The 13,547-nt window shown below is 47.1% G+C and overlaps 1 protein-coding gene across 10 annotated transcripts in view; it reads right to left on the minus strand.

Annotated features, from left to right (window-relative positions):
• Nucleotides 1-13,547, minus strand: part of LPP (LIM domain containing preferred translocation partner in lipoma) — a 318,284-nt gene that overhangs the window by 165,942 nt on the left and 138,795 nt on the right. The window lies entirely within an intron of this gene.

Here is a 13,547-nt window from a genome sequence, read left to right on the forward strand (position 1 = left end):
CGTGAGTTCGACAGAAAGCAAACAAAAACCAACCCAATCCAACAAATTACTCACGCCAGGGACTATCCACTCACGTGCATTTCTGCAGCGCCTACACTCCCACCCCCTGGCTCAGTCCCTGCTGCGAGGCAGAAGAGAGAAAAACAGCACTGCCTGCCTTGTTGGCCGCCCCTGAACTCCCGGTGTGCGGCTCCAAGCAGCTGTGAGGGTAATCCACTCCTGCGCCCTGTCAACCCACGCCGTTCCAATGAAAACTTGCTTTCATTTCCCTAATCCTACCACCCAGCACCAGGCAGTGCCACAGGTCCCCTCGCCACCCCAAGGGAAGCTCTGCGCAGAGCACACAGTGCAGAGGGCACACACGGCCTCCAAGTTGAGCTCACCGTGCTAAAAAAGGCCATAGGACTACTTGTCGAGCAGGAAGATAAGAAAAGCACAATGATTTCCCCAGGGGCACCTTTTCCTACAACCTAGATCACCTGCTCTTATTACACTTTGCAAGTTACGGCAGGGATGCAGGGACATTGCTGTTTGTCCACGTCAGCTCCTTGCAATAGGGTCAGGGAGAAGAATCTGGCTCCCAGATGTCGTTCCAAACTCCTGTCCCTAATTCCTCTCCCTACCCAGACCCAAACTCTCTGTTGTGCTCTGTTTCCCTGTTTCTCCACGCCTTGTTTGCTGCAGCCTGGGACAGTCATTATCTCTGTGACAAGAGACGTGTGTGGGTTAGGGTTAGATCAGGGTTAGGGCACAAGGGCTCACTACAGCGCTGTTTGCCACCATTGAGATCCACCTCCCTCCCACCCACTGGCTTGGCTCAAGGCTTGTCCAAAGCCCGCTGAGTTGAGCCCATTTCATTGGTGTTGGAGAATGCAAGCTGCCCTTGCTGGGAAGTGAGATGCCCTACAGGTATAGGTGTATGTTTGGGTGATGGGACGGAGCCAAACTGTCTGAGAGACACTGTGGAATCTGGCACTGGCAAAACTTTACTCCACTTTCCCCTCTTTCCACCCCTGCAGCTGTCTACCACACTCTGTGTGGCTGTGGGAATCCTCACTGAAGAAAGAGTAAAGGAAAGGGCTCTCCAGACAAGGAGCCAGCAGCTCTCCTGGCCCCAGGCAGTAGGCTTAGTGCTGCAGACAAGGAAAGGAGGATGGGGCTCCTATTTTCTATTTTATCTGAGGGCAAGTGGGAGAAAGGAGAGGAAAGATGTTTGGTTTCGATGGCAAACTATACCTACAGGAAGAGGCTGTGAGAAATTTTAACCAGGAAGAAGAAAAGAAGTGATTCAGTCTCGACACACTTCAGACTGCTATTTGTGCGTTGTTTTCTTTTACCCTCTCCTTGCACTTTCTCCAACAATACCGCTGCCAGGAGCAAGATCCTCTTCCACCACACACCCTTGCTTCCCCATCCCTTTCACCATACTGTTTCCCAGCCTTTTTTCCAAGGTCACAGGAGCCACGTAAAGCACAAAAAAGCCACTGCAGTGGCAAAAAGGTGCATCCTCAAGGGCATCCGTCGCGAAAATGAGGCACCCAGACCATGAGCTGCCGTGTCTGTTCTCTCCTCAGCCTAAAGACAAGTGCAAACATTTTGTTTCAAATTCCCTGATGTAAATGAAAGCAGTTGGAAGAGGCTGCCCTACCAAGCACGCACATGGTGACAAGAGCTGACTGCAGCATTCCGGGCCAGGAGGGTCTAAAATGTTTGACTGATACAAAGTCACTGTTCCAGGCACCAAGGAGGGGCTGGAAAAGTAGTCGTGCCCTTTAAAAACAGACAGATTGAGTCTTTAGAAACAAATCCGAAATGATGGAAGATTTCAGCAGATGTGACCGCAGTGATTTCACCAGACGTGATTGTATCAAGGATCTAATAGAAAAGAACTTCCCTGCTGTTCCATCAGGCTGAAGCCAGGCCTGAAATATCCTTTTTAGTCTTTTGATGACATCAAGAATAAAAGCCAAAGGGAAGTTGGGTTTTGATTTATTTTTTCCCCCGCTCTTTCTTTTTTAAGGCACGGAGTGGTTTTACCTGGTTTGTGTTGCTGGATGCTAGCCGCACCAAAGGAAAACACTTCAAAAGTTTGAAGTGGGCTGTTCAAAGGCATTGCTGGGTGTCTCTCTGACACGAATGTCATTTAACTGAGCAACGTTCCTACAGTTCTGGCCACTTTTGAAGATCCGCCTGTAAATCGAGCTGCCTGCAACGGGGCTTAAATGAGGGGGTGTGGGAGCATTATGCATTGTGCAGCAGGAGCCCACCTTGCTGCCCCAGCAGCGTTCAGCCAATGTGCCAAATGCTCTCCATCATTTGCTCCTGGAGATGCTTGAGGAAAGGGCAGATGTGGCACTAACAGACATGGTTAGCGAGCATGGGGGGGATGGGTTGACGGTTGGACTAGATGATCTTAGACATCTTTTCCAATCTTACTGATTTCATGATTCTATCAGCAGTAAATAGCTCTGGGTACCATCAGAATTAATTGATTCGTCTCTAAAGCAATAAGGTGTTGCAAAGAACAGCAAGGCTTTCAGCTGGGGCAAATGAACAAGGAGAGAGGTTATTTGCTAGCACTGCCACAAAACATCTTGCAAAATCTTAAAAACCAATTTATAACCTCAGTGTTGAATAGGAGGCTTACATGCAGGATAAACAGTGATTAAAAAAAGAAAGATAACAGAAGAAGAAAGCAAGAAACGAGAAGGTATCAGTTTCAAAACAACACAAATTAGGTGTTTCATCACAGAACGTGCTGCTGAGCTGTGGAGCTACTTCTGCTACATGACACTGTGGTTGCTGTGAGTTTACGTGGGTTTCAAAGGCAGCTGGAGAAACGTGGAAGAAAACTATGAAGATGCTTCAAAGATGAATAAATTAATAAACAATACTCTGTGCTCCTCCTTTTACATATTTGTCTGGCCTATTGACACTTGCTGATCTGATTTGGCTCTGCACATTTACACCTCCAGTAAGCCTCCACTGTGCGTCATGTATGCCAGCTGTCACCCTGCAGTCACTCCTTCTGCTGGTGGGTACGTGTCAGTCTCTGCAGGTTATCAACTGATCATTGCCTTAGTGCAGGGCTTGGACCAATACCTGGAAACCCACGTCTTCTCTCCTGGGAGCTGAGATGACAGAAAATGCAGTCAATTGCACTCAGCCTCCTGGGACCCATATAAGAAGGAGAGCAAAGACTTCGTTCCCATTATGAATCTGTATTGCAACGATGTTTTGTATGTCCCTAGAGGTAGTCTGATAGGCACTGCTCACATATCACATACAGACGAAATATCCCTGTTCCGAGGAGCTCGTTGTCAGCTGGATCCCAGGGCAACCAAGAGGGCTGGGAGTGAGGGGCTGCAGAGCATCCAGCGGGGTGAGGAACTTAAACCAGCTCCTTCTTGCCAGCAGATGAACACTAATCCACTGGGCCAAAGCAGCTCCTTAACAGCTGTTTCATTCTCTACATTTACTGTTCCAGCCCTGACAAAACAAGCCAGAAGATGACAAATCACCACTCAAGCCATCAAATCTCCATCTGCAATTTCACTGCAGGATCACCCTGACTACATCACATCCAAATGCCACCATGGGCATTCAAACCTGCAGAAGGCCTTTTTGGTCTTTCAACCTCTGGCTTTTGCTCACAGAAGAAAGTCCTAGACTTTTCAACGTAGGCTAAATGTGGCTTTCAAGAACGCAGCGCTAGTAAAAACCAGCAAAACAGCACATGTTCTTTTGTCAACAGGAGGATCTTCACACTGCAGGCCAGCTAGAACACAAGGAAGAGGCACATGAAAGCAACAGGATGGGTTTGATAAAGAAGTGTGGGGATGGATGGAGAGGAGGAGTCCCAACATCCGACATCTGCCAGCAGCAGAGCCAACAGCCCCCATAGTTTACTTAACATGTCTGATCAAAAGTCTTGGGAGGCTTGTCTGTGCTAAGTGCTACCAGATGCTAAATCAGCAGCAAGATGAGAAGTGTATTAATAAACTAAGGAGGCACATAAAGTTATTTGAAAGCTGAATGAGGAAGACAGAGAGAGAAGGGGGAGAATAAAACCAGTTTATTTTTCCATTAAGGCAATTTAATATTCTCCAAGTGGAGTTACAATCACTCGTCCTTGGGAATTAAATTGAATTAGTGAAACTCTCTTGTTCGTCTGCAGAATATATGATATAATGTGGAATATATCAACTTTTTCTTTATGCCTTCTGCAAGACAGCACTGCTTCTCTGCTCATAGGACAAGAAGAGTTGGCCATGAAATCCTTTTGACTCAGCATGACTTTCAGTGACTGTAACCAACTTTACAGCAGCAGGGAATATATACTTTTCCCTTGAACTAATACAATTACATTAGGACTCGTTACTGATAATCATGGTGACTTAAAAGTTTCCCATTTCTTTGCCCACTCTCCCACCAACTTAAAATCTGCTCCAATATCATCACAAATTAATATCTAATTAGCCATCAAGCAGAGCTGATGTTCCCCACAGAGTATCACTGCTTCCAGAAAAACTGAGAGCTGAGGAGATATTGGATATTTCACCATCTGCCTGCAATGGGAACCATAACCAATTACCCAATACAAAGTTTAATTGATTATAGAAACCAAATAGCTCATTAAGCGTCCACTGCAGTAAAGGAAGGTCGTTCTACTCACTCCTACTCCATGGAAGTTACATTCTTGGAAGATCCAATGGCAATGGCCATGAGTAGAGAATCCCTTTACCTCCACATCCTGGCCAAGCCATAATCTTCCTCTTTCCTTTTCTGGCATAAGAGAAGAGGGAAGAGGAGGATGCCTCCAAGTGCACAGGACGTGTCTGACAAGCCATGAATTACGCACGCCTACACGCACACATCTGGTGTCCAAGGCGCTGCCAGAGGAAGCCCAGCAGCCACAAGAGGAGGTGAGGATGCTCTCTTGCCGTGTTCCCCTGGAGCAGAGCAGCTTTTACACTCCATTTTGTTTCCTCTTCATGAATATTGTACCAGCCCCTAAGCTCTTCTCCAAAACTTTTAAGTGAACTGCACTGTCAAATAAGAACGGGTTGAAGACAGCGAGAGGCAAGAAAAGGGACACGTACTTTTGACAAGATTTATCTTGGATGCTTTTTCACCAAAGGCTATCTGAATGGAAGCCATATGTGGAAGATCCACCTCCAAAAGTCAGTTTTACAAGTCCCATGGCTGAAATAATGTGCCCAGAGATGTGCCAGGGAGCTTACCCTCTGGAGGGAGTTGTACCCAGCAGGGAGAAATGCCCAACTCCAGCTCCCTCCTTTCTTGTGCTGTGCACTATTGGAGCAAGAGACGTGCAGAGTTGACGTCCAGTGATTTCTCTTCTTTCAACACCTTTGTTGAGTCTGACACTGAAATATTGTGTCCAGGTTGGGAGGAAAACTCGAGAGACTCCCCAGAAAAGCAGAAACAGCTGATGAGACACGTACAGAGCTCGCTTGGTTTCAGTTATAAAGGAGACTGAGCAGCTCACTAGCTTTACCTAGACAGCTTCCAAGAATGAAAATGTCAGATACTGCAGGACTGTCCAATCCAGCAAAATAGGAAAACATGCCACAACCAGCAAGCTGAAGTCAGACAGATTCTGTTTACAAATAACAGAAATATTCACTTATGCCTAATAGCACAGGTAGTTAAACTGGTAGGACAAGGGGAGTTTCAAATGAAAAGATTTACATTGGATATAAGAAGTTTTTTACAATAAGGGTGATGAGGTGCTAGCACAGGCTGCCCAGCGAGGTGGTGGTGTCCTGTCCCTGGAGACACCCAAGATCAGGCTGGACAGGGCTCTGAGCACAGATGGAACTGTAGGTGTCCCTGTTCAGTGCAGGGGGTTGGGCCAGGTGGCCTTTAAGGGTCTCTTCCAACTGAGACAATTCTATGATGATTCTAAATACTAGAACCAACTTTCAAGCGTTCTCCCTCTCCTGATGTCGGAGGGTGCCTTTGGTTTCTCTGGATGACCGGATGAAGCAGCTTATGGCCCTGCCTGGCCCCAGATCTGTGGAGATGAAAAAGCAAAGGCACCGCGGAGTTCCCAACTATCTGCTGAAATCACTTTGTGTTTGTACCACTTTAACTGGAAATTAAATTTGCATGAACAAACTCTATCCCACACAAATCCGTATATTGTGACAGTTAAATGAAGAGCTTTTAAAAAGGGACACGTCTCAGGCAATTTTAATCAAAAAAGATAGGTTTTGTTAAAGCTACCAATTTCAGAAAATTAAGGTTGACTAAAACTGTTTTTAAAAACTCCTTTTGGAATTTAATCACATGTTGGAAACCCATATGCAGCTGCTAGTGTCACCTGCAAGAAGACTGTATAAAACATAAGCTTATGCTTAATTTTACACATGTGCTGAAGTTCTATCAACTTTAATGAAGTTTAAGCACACAGTCAAGCTTCTCTGAATTTGAGAATGCATTCCTGAATGCAGGCTGTGAAGCTATTAGGAAATCACCGCTAAAAATAAAATAAAATAAAACTGGCCATTTAGTTCTCTCAGTCTGAATAAGCTCCAAGCACAGAAGTTAAAGATATAACATATTTTGGAATTTGTTTGCTTGTTTTGCTGTAGCAGGAAGGGGTACACGCCAGAAAGTTTGCAAGGACTCAAGAATCTCCCATAGAGCCTGGCAAGGTGTCAGGAAAATGGATGTACAAAGCTACATGAAAGTGGATGGCTCAGGTTTGGCTTTCTGAGAACAGAGTCAAGTTAAAAATCTACTATATGTCCAAGCTGAGAAGAGGAAAGCCTGGACTCAGCCTCGGTACATGCATTTGAAGCAGCCACGGGTAAGCATAAGAACCTCAGGTGAAAAAACAGTATCTGAGTGACACAAAATCTGCACAATCAAATTCTGAGCCTAAATTTCCATAGGAGCCTCACCCAGCATCAGCACCTACTGAATGTTGCCCCAGGTGGGCAGCCCTGCCATCAGCCCTGGGAAGTGTTGATGCCAAACATCTGCACAGCCCTCCGCATTGACATCTGCGGGGAAAACACTGAGGGGTTCCGCAGGGCTGAACAGGGTGAATTTGCAGAGCCAGGTGTGTGGAGAGCAGGTCAGGAATGAGCGGAGTATCAGAGCTGAAGATGAAGGCCAGACCTGGGATGTGACGAGACAGGAGGCTGTTTCCATGGCAAAACAGAGATACGGAAACAACGAGATGGAGAGGGATGGAGCTGTGGATTGGCACTGCTGTACAGGAGATGCTTCTGCAGTACCTCTGACAGAGATGTCGCTGGCTGGCTTGAGCAATGCTTGGAGCTGCTACAGCTTTCCCAAACATTCCTACTTTACTTCTCACACAACTGAAAACAAAGCCCTAGAAACATGATGTGATGTTTTCCAGATGCTCTTTCTTACCTGTTTTTTGCCCATTAAAGCTAATCAACATCCTGCATTTTCATCAGCTAATCAGAATGGAAAATTACAACTGTGGGGAATGGTCCTGCAAAGGTGGAATGTAATAGCAACAAACATTCAAAGCCATGCCTGCCTTTCTGTCCTGGAACAAATTCCTTCAGCTCTGGCTGCAACAACACTTTCTGCTGCTATTTCTACCACCTCTCCACTTGCTCAGGCACTGTGCTGCACACTGCTTGCAGAGACAACCCTTCCTGACACTAAAACCACCTGTCATGGCAGGCAAAGCCTTGGTGTTTTAAGCGATAGAAACGAAAAAAATACAGACAAGAAACTGCATTTGAGCCACTTCCACTCTTGGAGATTTGATGCACTCACACCTTCTCCATATCCACAATGCTTAAATGCCAGGCACAGATCTAAAACAGGGTGAAACTGGTGCTATTCTTTAAATTATTCACAGCTGCAAGACCGAATTTAGACGAGTACATGTGCATTTCTTTTCAGCTTGGTTGACCAAAGCTTACTTCATTGCCACACAGTACTATAGTACTTAAGGCATCAAAATCAAGGTGGGAATCTGACTTCTGCCTGCTGTGTCACATCCCAGCCTACCACTACAACCACATTCCATGGAAAGGCTTCGTCTTCTCAAACCACATCTTCCAGCCCCAGCCAGCTTCACAGAAAAAGCAAAATAATTTGTCTCTGCTGCAGTTTTTAGAATTCCTTTTGCTACTGACAGTTTGTTTGTCTTAGTCTCGCCGCTGCATCACAGTTCCCTAATGCAACACAGCCTACCAGGATTTGACACGAGAGCAAACGATCCTGCAGAAGATCCTTCCGAGGACCTCCTAACCCAACAGAAGATTTGAATAGAACTCAGAAAGGAGAAGAGTGTAGAAGTCTTCGATACTGATCGTGTTAGCTCCCACTCTGCTATCCCTTAGCTCATTTGCGATGATGGGAGAATTCCCACTTTTTCATTACCTGTTTTCCGTCTGTTTAAATAATTGTACCTTGGATGCAGTGCTGCAGACTGAGAAGACAAAATGACCGCTTTGTTCTGCATGCTCTCCATGCCTCCCACTTACTCACCCCATTCAAGCTTCTGTTGCCCGTGAGAGGGTGACCTAGCTCACAGATTAACCTCTGTGCAATGATTCTGTGATTCCACGATCTCTGAACCCCACAATCAGCAATCCCTCCAACCTGTTTCCCATTACAACCTTTTAGATGGGCCCGTGCCCTTATTTACATGTGCTCCGTATTAGCTGCTGCTTTCTTCTGCTCCCACACCTCATCACCCGCCGTATGGCATATGACCAAAAGCCACTTCTGTTCCTTCTCTGAAAGCATCTCGCAGCCCCAGCGCAGCCCCGCTCCCGAGTGTGCAGCAGCACGGGTCCTGGCACACCCAGCCCACTGCTACTACATGAAACAATACCAGAACAAATACATTAAATAACACAGTAATAACCATGATGAAAACAATGAGACCAGTTAACTGTTTGGATCCTTGCTTCCTTTGTAGTCCTTGCCGAGAGGTTTAGCTATTAAAGGCTGTTTTGCACTACAACATTGCCAAGATATTAATAGGCAGGCAGAAAGATGAATGGCAGGCTTACGCTGCACAATTAAAACTTTTCCAGTTTACCCTTTCTGTAAAATTTGTGGTTTATAATAACCATCTTTGTCTATTCTGAAGAGAGGACGGATTGGAAAGTTACATAGATGGGAACAGAGGTTCATTACAGATTTAAAATAGAATGTGGTTTGGCATTGTAAAACAAACATGCGTATAAGATGGGCCGCATCAAGAGGAGACTGAAAGACATGCTCAGTGTTCCTCTGCGCTTGTGATCCTGCATTTACCGGTCACGCTACCCACAGACAGGGATAAAAAAGCAGCAGGGATAAAATGTGCGTGCTTGTTCCCCCGTAACATGTAGGCCTGCTCTACATCCCTGCTCATTACGCATTTCTTATACTTACTGTGTGTCTACGTATGCACGTATATGAGATACCCAGATATTCATTGACATGTACAGACTCTGTATCACTGATTTTCTTACCTTAGTGCCCAGAGAGCCCTATAAGTGAACAAACACACACCACACAGCCTGCACAGCCTACAGGGAGCCGGTGAGCACTCAGCCATGCAGGGGACACGCATGTGATTTGTTCGAGCCCAGCTCAGAACACAGCCCATTGCTGTGCCTCAAACACACGAGGACGGCAGAAGGAGGGAGACAGATCAAAAGCATTCTTGCAAAGCCAAGGTTTGAATAAGAGGGCTAACATCACCAGGTAATTTATTTATACTGTCGGACACGGCTTCAATTTAGATAAAAGGCAGTTGCTTATCACATGGATTTTAATAAATCAGGTTAGGAGCTACAGAAACCTGCAGACACAGGCTCTGCAACTGAAAGCTGTGAGCACAGAGCGGGGCTCGATCTGCAGAGGCTCCAGGAGCGCCCACTCCTTGCAGGATCACAGCGGCTGTCAGCAGCACGGATGCTCCTCGCTAGTAAGCACCTAAGCCCAGGCCCATAAACCTGATGATTAACAAAATCTAGCACTAGAGGGAGGCTGAACACACTTTCTGCTCTCTTTAGTCTTCTTGGCTTCTCCAACCGTTCAGAGGAAAGTGATTTTGAGCGAGCCCTGGTGCAGGCAGAGCCCAGCAGAGCAGGAGATGGGAGATCCCAGGGAGCACCCCACGCTGCTCCCTTCCTCCGTGCCTTCTCAAAATAGATGCTCCAAACTGAAAACACCAAAACGTTTTCCTGGAAAAGGCAGCAGCAGCGCTTGCTCGGGGAGGCAGGCAACGATTGCTCAGGACACGGGATCTAGGCACTATTCTCAGCCCGTGCTGGTCAGCCTGGCGACCCAGGCACGTCACTTTCCCTGCTTCAGCTTCCTTATCAGGCACAAACTGGCGTTTCTTTTGTGAAGGGCTTTGTGGCCCGTCAATAAAACACATGCTGATAACGGCCAGGGGCTGTCGGGGGAGATGCAATCTCTGAGCTGCGCACAATCTCTACTTGGATTTCAGCTAATGTCCCAAATGAACATCAGATCTGTGCTGCAGACACGGCTCCTGGGGGTAATTAGCAGCAAAAGCTGTGGCTGCTTCAGGAGCGGGACCTGAGGGCGAGGACAGCCAGGGGGGTTCCAGCAGAGGCTCACGGAGAGCTGCAGCCCCCACTGCTGGGCTCAGCCTGAGGTCCTCAGGGGAAGGCAGGGTAGGGACCAGCTGTTCACATCACCCTGTGCAGATCCCATCCCAAAGAGCCACTGCTCTTAGCAAGGGTCCCGCTGTGAGCAGAGCTGGGCGTTTGCGCGAGCTGCTCACGTCTGTGCTTTCCCCAGCCCGCTCACAGTGCCTTTTTGGAGAGCAGAAGGCAAAACGAAGACAGAAATCTCCCTGCCTCCCACATCTATCTATTTCCCTTTGACAAACAGTGATTTCATTTTTCTTCCCGTCCAGAATTTTTTTTTTTCCCTTTCAAACTGAGCACAAGCCAACGTGGCAAAAGCCTCTCTGCTATGTCCTTATTTGTCAAACACACCATCGCCGCGCCCTCGGAACAAGCCCCTGCCATCACCACTGCCTTTAGCCAAAGGGGAACTTCCCAACACAGCTGACCCCAGCTAGAGCACGCTGCTTTTTCAACTAAACATTCTTTTCTATTTTTTTATTATTATTTATTATTATTATTATTTTTTCCTGAAGCATTACAGTTAATAGGAAAAGAGTTGAAATTTCCTTCCCCTTTTCTCCCCGGCCCTGCTGCCAGTCGGAACGTGATGCATCTGGATGAACAAACAGAAATTACAGGAAAAGGCCAGATCTATTGCAAAAGTATTTCGTGGCCCAGACCTCAGTGCAGGCACCTAGAGGGAAAGTCAGATACTAAAGTACCTTTTTGGATCCAATCCTAAGCAGCCAGCTCCGCCGTCCAAACACAGACCCAGAGATAAACAGCCCTATGAAAACTGGGCATTATTATTTCAACTGCTGCTCCACAAGCTACAACTTAAACTGCAATGATCTGCGCAGCTTTCAGCTGTCAGACAGCAGTGCATGAAAAGATAATAAACTGATCGTATATCTGCTGCTGCCCTCAACACATGGTGTAAGAAGTTTTACCTGAAGCCACAGTGCACGTTTTTCATAAACTCTCATCGGAATGAAACCCTCTGCCATCCAGAAGATGCCCTATTGTAGGAAGGCTGATACATTTCAAGCTCTGGAGCAGGTTTGGAGGGCTCACGCTGAGCTGTGGGGGCAAACTCCTCAGACCTTCTCCCAGCCACGGGATCAGAGGCTCTGACACATGCATTCAACAGAGAGAAAATTGAGGCCCAGAAATGATGGGGTTTGATGGCAGAGAGTAGATGGGTTGGATTTGGTGATCTTAGAGGTCTTTTCCAACCATAATGATTCTGTGCTTCTATTATTTACCCTTTTCCTCCCCAGCTTCCCAGCATCCCTTCTTGCATTTGCTGCTCCCACGAGATAAGGATCTGATCCTGCAGTAGGAGATCCTGATTTGCACTGACTTATGCTCCCAATCTCTTCCACTGAGGATTGAAACAAAAGGAATGGGAAAAAGAAGACAAGTGAGCACAGATGGAGGATGGGGCTCTGTGTTAGCTGTGTGGAGTACACTGGGAAGTGGTGGCATGCACGGATGCACCTCCAGGCCCTGCCTCCCCTGACCAGGCTGTCCTGCTCAGGAATCCAGCTCTAACCGAATGCCTGCCAAACCCAACGCTGCTAACGCTGCTCCAACTCCAGCTTCCCAAAGTCAGAGAGAAAGGGTGTGACAAATAGCAATTTCATGAGCTCAGTGGGCAGAGCCAGCCCAGCTGCTGGTTCTACCAACATGCCAGTACCAGTGAGAGCCCCGTGCAGCTCAGGCACATCTCCTTCCACAAGGATCAGAAGACATGAGCCTCTCTGGATGAACATGGCTAGGTTTCCTCTCTGAGAAGCCCCCATGGGGAAGCAAGGAGGCAGCAGGGCCGCTTCCCAGCGCCTGGCTCCCCGAGGAATTCTTGGAGAGATAGAGAGACAGCAGTACTTGCTGGGGAATTGCTTCATTCCCCCAAGGCTGGCAAAAGCCATGCTTCTCACGTGGCTCACATCCCGATGGCCACAGCCTTTCCTGGCAGTGGGGAACATAATTGTCTTTAACCCCTTCTCTCTTCAAAGATGTTTCCAGTGCTGAACCCATTGTAGGAACACGCTTGGAAGTCGTGGTAGTGTCTGAACACTTTGCTACAGACAGGAGATCGCAGGAAGCCCATGCTTTCTTTTTACAGAGGCATACGGTGGATGAATCAACTCTGCAGTGTCAGGAATGAAGTCTGGCCTCTTGGACCCTGTTCGGTGTCTGCCCACTTGCCTACTCTCAGGCTCACCTCCATCAAGACGTGAAATAGATCTCCTCCTTCCCCAGTATTCGTTCCCCAGACATATTTTACGTTGGCAGCCACAGCCTTCTTTTTGCTCAGCTAACAAACTAGACTCTTCTGGTCACCAGTGACAAGATCTCAACTCCTTGCTCCTGGATCACCCTGACCACCTGTCTCTGTGGTCTGAACACAGCTTTCCTGACCTAGCACAGCAGGAACAGCACGCCAGGTGAGCTTGTGATGTCCACACAAAGGTGTCCAAGCCTTCCCATCCACACAGCACATCCTACAAGTTTTGCTCTCATCCACGCGGCCAATCTAGAAGATCCAACCCAGCAAAAACAGGGTCCCAATGATATCACTGGAGTCTGAGCCAGGGATTATTTGCTTCATTTAATTTTAGGCATCTAAACAAAGCACTTTTAGGATCAGATTACTGCCCTAAAGTCTCTCCACAGTCAGTGGAAGGAGATGGCCCTTCCAAAAAACAATTCATTCTGGGAAGGTTTCGCTCCCATCCACAATCACAAGGGCAGAATGCAATTAGTTTTCTAATTCAAGCCGGATGGGAAAAATCCTTTAATAGCCCAGTAAGTTTTGAATGGAAATATTCCCTACTTGGGAAACAGAACTTGCTAATGCTGACTTGGTTGTTCCTGACACGTCGTTTCAAACCACAGCCCTTTGCCACCTTGTTTTATTACCAT

This window comes from Gallus gallus, chromosome 9 (genome assembly GCF_016699485.2).
Source record: "Gallus gallus isolate bGalGal1 chromosome 9, bGalGal1.mat.broiler.GRCg7b, whole genome shotgun sequence".
Classification (NCBI taxonomy): Eukaryota; Metazoa; Chordata; class Aves; order Galliformes; family Phasianidae; genus Gallus; species Gallus gallus.